The 10,184-nt window shown below is 39.7% G+C and overlaps 1 protein-coding gene across 2 annotated transcripts in view; it reads right to left on the bottom strand.

Annotated features, from left to right (window-relative positions):
• The window catches only part of PSD3 (pleckstrin and Sec7 domain containing 3), a 706,817-nt gene that overhangs the window by 443,125 nt on the left and 253,508 nt on the right, over window positions 1-10,184 (bottom strand). The gene's annotated exons all lie outside the window — the stretch shown is intronic.

Here is a 10,184-nt window from a genome sequence, read left to right as displayed (position 1 = left end):
AACATGGGAGCAGCCAATTATATAAGGCAATTAATAACAAAAGCAAAGAAACACATTGACAACAATACAATAATAGTGGGGGACTTTAACACCCCCCTGACTGAAATGGACAGATCATCTAAGCAAAAGATCAACAAGGAAATAAAGACTTTAAATAACACACTGGACCAAATGGACTTCACAGACATATTCAGAACATTCCATCCCAAAGCAACGGAATACACATTCTTCTCTAGTGCCCATGGAACATTCTCCAGAATTGATCACATCCTAGGTCACAAATCAGGTCTCAATCGGTACCAAAAGATTGGGATCATTCCCTGCATATTTTCAGACCACAATGCTTTGAAACTAGAACTCAACCACAAGAGGAAAGTTGGAAAGAACTCAAATACATGGAGGCTAAAGAGCATCCTACTAAAGAATGAATGGGTCAACCAAGAAATTAAAGAAGAATTAAAAAAATTCATGGAAACCAATGAAAATGAAAACACAACTGTTCAAAATCTTTGGGATACAGCAAAGGCAGTCCTGAGAGGAAAGTATATAGCAATACAAGCCTTTCTCAAGAAACAAGAAAGGTCTCAAATACACAACCTAACCCTACACCTAAAGGAGCTGGAGAAAGAACAGCAAATAAAGCCTAAACCCAGCAGGAGAAGAGAAATCATAAAGATCAGAGCAGAAATCAATGAACTAGAAACCAAAAGAACAGTAGAACAGATCAACGAAACTAGGAGCTGGTTCTTTGAAAGAATTAACAAGATTGATAAACCCCTGGCCAGACTGATCAAAAAGAAAAGAGAAATGACCCAAATCAACAAAATCATGAATGAAAGAGGAGAGATCACAACCAACACCAAAGAAATACAAACAATTATAAGAACATATTATGAGCAACTCTATGCCAGCAAATTAGAGAACCTGGAAGAAATGGGTGCATTCCTAGAGATGTATCAACTACCAAAACTGAACCAGGAAGAAATAGAAAACCTGAACAGACCTATAACCACTAAGGAAATTGAAACAGTCATCAAAAATCTCCCAAGAAACAAAAGCCCAGGGCCAGACGGCTTCCCGGGGGAATTCTATCAGACATTTCAAGAAGAATTAATACCTATTCTCCTGAAACTGTTCCAAAAAATAGAAATGGAAGGGAAACTTCCAAACTCATTTTATGAGGCCAGCATTACCTTGATCCCAAAACCAGACAAAGACCCCATCAAAAAAGAGAATTACAGACCAATATCCTTGATGAACATGGATGCAAAAATTCTCACCAAAATACTAGCCAATAGGATCCAACAGTACATTAAAAGGATTATTCACCATGACCAAGTGGGATTTATTCCTGGGCTGCAAGGCTGGTTCAACATCCGCAAATCAATCAACGTGATACAATACATTAACAAAAGAAAGAACAAGAATCATATGATCCTCTCAATAGATGCAGAAAAAGCATTTGACAAAGTACAACATCCTTTCTTGATCAAAACTCTTCAGAGTATAGGGATAGAGGGTACATACCTCAATATCATAAAAGCCATCTATGAAAAACCTACAGCGAGTATCATTCTCAATGGGGAAAGGCTGAGAGCCTTTCCCCTAAGGTCAGGAACGCGGCAGGGATGTCCAGTCTCACCACTGCTATTCAACATAGTATTAGAAGTCCTAGCCACAGCAATCAGACAACAAAAAGAAATCAAAGGCATCCAAATCGGCAAAGAGGAAGTCAAACTCTCACTCTTTGCAGATGATATGATACTGTACGTGGAAAACCCAAAAGACTCCACCCCAAAACTGCTAGAACTCATACAGGAATTCAGTAAAGTAGCAGGATATAAAATCAATGCACAGAAATCAGTGGCATTCCTATACACCAACAACAAGACAGAAGAGAGACAAATCAAGGAGTCTATCCCATTTACAATTGCACCCAAAACCATTAGATACCTAGGAATAAATCTAACCAAAGAGGCAAAGGATCTGTACTCAGAAAACTATAAAATACTCATGAAAGAAATTGAAGAAGACACAAAGAAATGGAAAAACGTTCCATGCTCATGGATTGGGAGAATCAACATTGTGAAGATGTCAATGCTACCTAGAGCAATCTACACATTCAATGCAATCCCCATCAAAATACCATCCACTTTTTTCAAAGAAATGGAACAAATAATCCTAAAATTTGTATGGAACCAGAAGAGACCCCGAATAGCCAGAGGAATACTGAAAAAGAAAAGCAAAGCTGGCGGCATCACAATTCCGGACTTCCAGCTCTATTACAAAGCTGTCATCATCAAGACAGTATGGTACTGGCACAAAAACAGACGCATAGATCAATGGAACAGAATCGAGAGCCCAGAAATGGACCCTCAACTCTATGGTCAACTTATTTTTGACAAAGCAGGAAAGAATGTCCAATGGCAAAAAGACAGTCTCTTCAACAAATGGTGTTGGGAAAATTGGACAGCCACATGCAGAAGAATGAAACTGGACCATTTCCTTACACCTCACACAAAAATAGACTCCAAATGGTTGAAAGACCTAAACGTGAGACAGGAGTCCATCCAAATCCTAAAGGAGAACACAAGTAGCAACCTTTTCGACCTTAGCCGCAGCAACTTCTTCCTAGAAACATCGCCAAAGGCACGGGAAGCCAGGGCAAAAATGAACTATTGGGATTTCATCAAGATAAAAAGCTTTTGCACAGCAAAAGAAACAGTCCACAAAACCAAAAGACAACCGACAGAATGGGAGAAAATATTTGCAAACGACATATCAGATAAAGGGCTAGTATCCAAAATCTATAAAGAACTTATCAAACTCAACACCCAAAGAACAAATAATCCAATCAAGAAATGGGCAGAAGACATGAACAGACATTTCTCCAAAGAAGACATCCAAATGGCCAACAGGCACATGAAAAAGTGCTCAACATCACTCGGCATCAGGGAAATCCAAATCAAAACCTCAATGAGATACCACCTCACACCCGTCAGAATGGCTAAAATTAACAAGTCAGGGAACGACAGATGTTGGCGGGGATGTGGAGAAAGGGGAACCCTCCTACACTGTTGGTGGGAATGCAAGCTGGTGCAACCCCTCTGGAAAACAGTATGGAGGTTCCTCAAACAGTTGAAATTAGAGCTACCGTTCGATCCAGCAATTGCACTACTGGGTATTTACCACAAAGATACAAATGTAGGAACCTGAAGGGGTACGTGTACCCCAATGTTTATAGCAGCAATGTCCACAATAGCCAAACTGTGGAAAGAGCCAAGATGTCCATCGACAGATGAATGGATAAAGAAGATGTGGTATATATACACAATGGAATATTATGCAGCCATCAAAAGGAATGAGATCTTGCCATTTGCAACGACGTGGATGCAACTGGAGGGTGTTATGCTGAGTGAAATAAGTCAATCAGAGAAAGACATGTATCACATGACCTCACTGATATGAGGAATTCTTAATCTCAGGAAACAAACTGAGTGTTACTGGAGTGGTTGGGGGTGGGAGGGATGGGATGGCTGGGTGATAGACTTTGGGGAGGGTATGTGCTACGGTGAGCGCTGTGAATTGTGCAAGACTGTTGAATCACAGATCTGTACTTCTGAAACAAATAACGCAACATATTTTAAGAAAAAAGGAAAAGAAGAAGATAACAGGAGAGGAAGAAAAGGGGAGTATGTCAGAGGGGGAGACGAACCATGAGAGATGATGGACTCTGAAAAACAAACTGAGGGTTCTAGAGGGTAGGGGGGTGGGGGGATGGGTCAGCCTGGTGATGGGTATTAAAGAGGGCACGTTCTGCATGGAGCACTGGGTGTTATGAACAAACAATCAATCATGGAACACTGCATCAAAAACTAATGATGTAATATATGGTGATTAACATAACAATAAAAAAAATTTGAAAAAAAAAATACACAGTGATCACTTTTTAAAGATCATCCATTTAAAACTTTTAAAAAAGAGCATATGATTGTTACAGGAAAATGGATTGAAATGAGTCAAGAGGAAGCAGACACCAGTTAGGAGCCCAAGCTAGAGTATGGAAGCTTAGAGTAGAACAATGACAATAAAAACAGGCAGAAGTAGATCAATTTTAAATATATTTTTGTAGGGAAAATCTACATAAACTTTCTGATAAATTGGGTTTAAGGAATGAGAGCAGGGAGAAATCAGGGATAATTATAATGAATAACATTTACTAACCACTTAGTCCCAGCAAATCATTGCTCTAACGCAGCAGAGAAACTTAGCATGTCTGACTCCATATTGCTTCTACTTCCATTGGTACTGTGACTTACAGCTTAGAAACTTCTGCTTACCCCTGCACATAGGCATGTTACAGCTAAGATTTGCAAAAACTGTTTTCTATCCAAAATCTACCTCACCCAGGGAAATAAGGAAGTATGTACAAAATGACTCTGCTATGTTCAACATTTACAGAATGACATGACCAGATTCCTGTACGCAAAGATCAACTGACCCAAAGACAAAGAAGTTACACAACCTTCTTCAGATGTTTACAGATGTCAGTCACCTTTTGACTCTAACCCTCTCCTACTTCCCCCTCTTCCTAACATAAAAGGATCTCAAATATCATGCCTGGTGAGATGGTTCTTTGGGACAATACTCCTAATCCACCATCAGTTTGCTGGCTTTCTAAATAAAATTGCTTTCCTTGCCCCAACATCTTGCCCTTGACTTATTGTTCTATCGTGTGGCCAGTGGACAAACTTGGACTTGGTCACACTAACGCAATACATGGGATATCTCACTTAACACTCAGAACAATCATACGAGGCGGGCACTACTATCATCCCAGTCTCATACGTAGAGAAAGAAGTAATGAGTGGGTAAGTAACATGTCCAAGGTTATAAAGCTAATAAATTATGGATTCAATCCTGAATCCAGAACCCATGACCCAGGGAATGACTCCCAGGAATCTGGCCTGAGCAACTGGGTGCATGCATTGAGACAGGGGAGACTAGAGCAGGAACATTATCAATAGCGTGGATGTGGGCTTCCAGGTGACCTTGCAAGGTCTCAGTAAAACAACAGAAAAGAAAATTCTAAAAACAAAATCCATTACTATGGTGCTAAAAAACAAGAAAATATGCCATCTATGAAGAACCAGTTTTAAGAAATTGCAGAAAGATAATTTTTTGGCATAGTTTCAATTTAAAGCCTGAAAACTGTTCTGTAAAGGAGCATTCCTCTTTAGGAGAAAGGGTTCTTAACCTCAGTTCCATAGGGGTCTATCAATAGAATTCTGGAAATCTCAAGTTCGATGGTGAAAAAAAATTCCATCTTTTTTTCACTTACCTTAAGCTGAAATGTAGCATTTTTTTCAAATATGAATGTATGCAATGAACCACAGTATTATTATCAGTAGCTGCAACTTTGTTATCAATAGAAATCACAATCATTTTCACACCACCTAACAGTTACTGCAGATATTTTAAAAAATATAATTTATACTCATCCCTACTTTGAAATGATAGTAGTTACTAGACCCACCACTAAATTAAAGTATGAATAAAGAAATGCACTACCCTATCAAAAATTTGTTTAATATTTTGTTAAACATATGTGTTAAACGCTGTAACTGTTTTCCTGCAGCTCCATATATATTACTGTATATACTTAGAAGCATTATTCTGACAAGAGATCCAGAGCATTACCCGACTGCCGAAGGGGCCATGGCACAAAAGAAGAGACCCTTTCTTAACTACAGAGAACAAACTGATGGTTACCACAGGGGAGGTGGGTGGTGGTGTGGGGGAAATACAAGACGGGGATTAAAGAGTATACTTATCATTATGAAATAAAATAAAATAATTTAAAAAAAGAAAACAAACAAAAAGAGACCCTGCTCAAGAGCACTCTATAAGTTTATACATACATATATATATATTTAAGAGAACAAAACTGAAAATACCAGAGTATATCTTACTATGCAGTAAGATAAGTACTGTTTTTTTCTTTAAAGATTTTATTTATTTATTTATTTGAAAGAGAGAGCATGAAAAAGAGAGAGAGAGAGCGCACATGAAAGGAGGGAGGGTCAGAGGGAGAAGCAGACTCCCTGCCGAGCAGGGAGTCCGATGTGGGACTCGATCCCAGGACTCCAGGATCATGACCTGAGCCGAAAGCAGTCGCTTAACCAACTGAGCCACCCAGGCGCCCCAAGATAAGCACTATTTTATAAAACTCCTAAGTTACTTGTGTGCATGCGCACATGCGTGTTTGTGTGTGTGAGAGAGAGAGACACACAGAGAGAGAGATCATGATGTAAAATGTATTATCTTACAAACTGCTAGAAACACATTGCTCAGAGTGGCTCTTAAACTTCAGCATGAACTGGCATCATGTATAGGGCTTGTTAAAACATGTACTTTGGATTCACCCAGTTTCTGTTTCAGTAGGTCTGGGATGTTTGGCCTGAGAATTTGCATTTTCTAACATTACAGGTAATGTTGTTAATGCTGGTGCTCCAGGGACTGAATGTTGTGAACCACTGCCCTAGGCCAATGTTTTTCATCCTTTCTTGTATATATGAATCACATGAGAAATCTTGTTAAAATACAGCAGGTCTGGGGTGGTGCCTGAGATGCCTGAGACTGCATTCCTAAAAAGTTCCCAGGGGGATGCTGACAGTGGTTCACAGAGCACATCTGTGCTAAAGTTTGAAAGTAAAGCAGTGTTCAAAGCATATTCAGACTTCAGAGAAGAGAAGCACTTTTTTAAAGGGATGTTTTACCCACGAATTAAATACACTAAAAGATTCCACTCTGATAAAGCACTCCATGCTATGACAATTATGGGGGAGCCTAAAACCCAACGTTCAAACCCAAATCAAAGCATTAACATTCCTCCACCTTGCCTAGTGAAATAAAATCCATTCTACCTACATTAATTATTCCTGGTTACACACACACACACACACACACACACACACACACACACACACACACATATCTCCTCATGGCCAAGGGTTATAGCAGCACGCATCTCTAAATAATTTTTGCAGGTCTTTGAAAAACAGTATTTGAAACAAGCAACTTGACCCATATAATTCAGTACTACTTTTTTCTTCTGTATTACTAATTGAATAAAATATATTCTTCGATTTTGTCACGGTCATTTTAGAAACATAGATCTCATTAAAAAATATGGGATATGAAGTAACATTAGCAAACGGACTGCCAGATGATCCAGACTTCAATCCCACCTGGAATTATCACTCATTCTCACACTAATGCTTAGTCTGTGGACGTTAGCTTCCCTATTGATAAAGAGCGTTATTCAAATTTATCTCTAATGTCCCTTCAAATTCTGAAGCACAAAGATTCTTCACACTTCTGAACCACCTTCACAGATATTACATTAAGGAGGAAAAACGCAAATCTTTTCCTTATGATAACATTACACTGACATGATTACCAAAACATGCCTTGCATTTAAAGATGCAAGTCCACCGTTACATGGACAGGACAGATAAAATCTCAATCTTAGTTTTACATGGCTTTTCAAATTTGCTAAGAATTTTCACTTACATCATCCAACTCTCAGGATGTTACTGACTATAATTACCAATCTTAGACACATGAGAAACACTATTGACGTAAAATAATTTTTCTAATTGTCTAGCTGCAAAAAATCAAGAGGCGAAAGCAGACAGCAGCAAGCAAATTTTAGAAGTAAAAGTAATTTTATTTGGGAGGGGAAGGATGGGGCCAGAGGAAGGGAAGGGTGGAACAGGGATGGAGAGTAGAGTTTGCAGGTGGTGGTGTACGCTCTTTCATTTCCTCATCATTTCCGTGTCAGTGCGGTAAGAGCCTCCTAGTCGGTCAGAGCTAAGTATTACCAAATGCTTTAAGCCAGAGACGATTAAAAGCTAAATAAAAGGCCATTAAAAACAGTATTTCAGAACTCATTAAGAACAAACCCTTGGTTCCAACATTCACAACTTCACACTTGAGCCTGTTCAGTCCCATCTGCTCCCATGGCCCAGCAGAAGTGAGGCCTGTGGAAACAGGGCACTGTGCATGTCATGGCAAGTGCAGGCCTTAGTGCTAATGCTGCCAAAGGCGATGGTTAGATGGGTGCTATGGGCTGAACTGTGCCCTCCAAAATTCGTATGTTGAAGTCTTTACCCCCAGTACCTTAGATGTGATTGTATTTGGAGACAGTCTTTAAAGAAGTAATTAAGGGCGCCTGGGTGGCTCAGTCAGTTAAGCGACTGCCTTCGGCTCAGGTCATGATCCTGGAGTCCAGGGATCGAGTCCCACATTGGGATCCCTGCTCAGTGGGGAGTCTGCTTCTCCCTCTGACCCTTCCCCCTCTCATGTGCTCTCTCTCTCTCTCCTTCTTGCTCTCTCAAATAAATAAATAAAATCTTAAAAAAAAAATAAAGATGTAATTAAGTTAAAATAAGGTCATTGGGTGGACTCTAATTCAATATGGCTGGTGTCTTTATAAGAAGAGGAGATGAAGACACAGACACACACAGAAGGAAGACCATATGAAGACACAAGGAGAGGCCAGCCATCTACACACCAAGGAGAGAGGCTTTCAGGAGAAACCAGCCCTGCTGACACCTTGATCTCAAGACTTCCGGCCTCCAAATCTGTGATAAAATAATTTTGTCTCTGGCTGTCTAAACCACCTACTCTGAGGTACCTTATTGTGGCAGCCTAGACAAGTACTACATTAGGGAAGGATGCAAGAGCTAAGAGCCAAAAGAAAGTTATTTAGGATGACAAGTAAAAGAGAACAGAACCCATCAAAGCCATACCACACAATACTCAAAGGCCAGGAGGAGGGGGAAGGTGGGGAGAGGAGTGGCTAAAACAAGCAGGATTAGTAAAAAAGAATGGTTATCCAAAAGTTAGATCCCCAGATCCCTACCTCTGCTTCAATGCCCAAATGTCCCTCCCCAACCCAGGCAAAAGAATGGAGCTGTATTCACTGGAGAGATTTTTTGAAGAACATCTCTGGCTGAGGGTCACCAGGCACAAATGATACAAGACACCAGAGTGGAAATGGGGACTTGTTTGCTAAATGTTAGGATGCTTAGACTTCTTCCATCCAGCCTGTAAAATGCTGGTACCCTAGACTTTACCCTGCAGGCAGGCAGATGTGAAGAGTTTTCTCTGTAGAAGCTAACCAGCCCAAGAAAGACCTAGATAATTAAACCAGGGGTCCACTAATAAGTGGCCTAACCACATCCCCATACAGTGAAGTTTAGAACTACCAACTGGCTATTAGACCCCACTATTACATTACATCATATTCCTTAATTTTCACAACTGTGCCACTTTATGAAAATTACCATCTAGTTATTTTGTAGAATGTTCTTCACCTTGGGTTTATCTTTACATTTCCTCATGATTAAGTTCAGATTATGCATCTCTGACATATCATAGAAGTGATGCTCTTCTCTTTGCATCCTCCAGTGGCACACAATTTTAATCTGTCCCACCACTTAATCATATTCATTTTGATCTGCCAGGCTTCTCCACTGTCAACTGCAACTTTTTCTCATTGTAATTAATCAGTATGCTGTAGAAAAATACTTAGAAACTAAGTAAATACCTCATCAAACTTTGAACCTATAAATTTATATATTTTTATCAGTAAAGGCTGAATTTACTATTTTATTCAATGGGTTGTAATCTACGTTCATTATTTATTTCAAAGTTCAGATTGCCCAGTTTTGACCAGTAGAAGTTCTATCCGGTCTCTGGTTTTTTTGACCTGTCTCCATTATTTTATGAGTACCACTTTACTTTCTGGTACAACAGGATGTTCCAGGCTTCTCCCTAGAATCAGCCATTTCTTTAAAAAAAAGGGGGGGGGGAAGGGGGGTAAAAAAACCTAGTCCCTTTTAGTGAAGAATATTATTTAGTATTTAGATACAAGAACTGGACTTGGGGTGATTGGGTATGCTCATTGCTACTGGGGTGTACCTGCTTATAGACCAGTTCAGAGGACACAGACACACACAACCCTGTGTGCTCACTGCAGCAGGCTGAATAACCACAATCTAAGCCCTGCCATCTGTGAATGTCACCTTATATGGCAAAGACTTTGAAGACATGATTAAGTTTCTTGATAGGAGGAGATAATTCTGGATTACTCAGGTGGGCCAAGATTTGATAGA

The sequence above is a fragment of the Callorhinus ursinus genome, unplaced genomic scaffold (genome assembly GCF_003265705.2).
Source record: "Callorhinus ursinus isolate GAN/ISIS: 27379988/994484 unplaced genomic scaffold, GSC_fseal_2.0 scaffold17, whole genome shotgun sequence".
In the NCBI taxonomy this organism is placed as follows: domain Eukaryota; kingdom Metazoa; phylum Chordata; class Mammalia; order Carnivora; family Otariidae; genus Callorhinus; species Callorhinus ursinus.
Note: the sequence above shows the minus strand (reverse complement) of the source record. Positions and strands in the feature narration are given on the sequence as shown.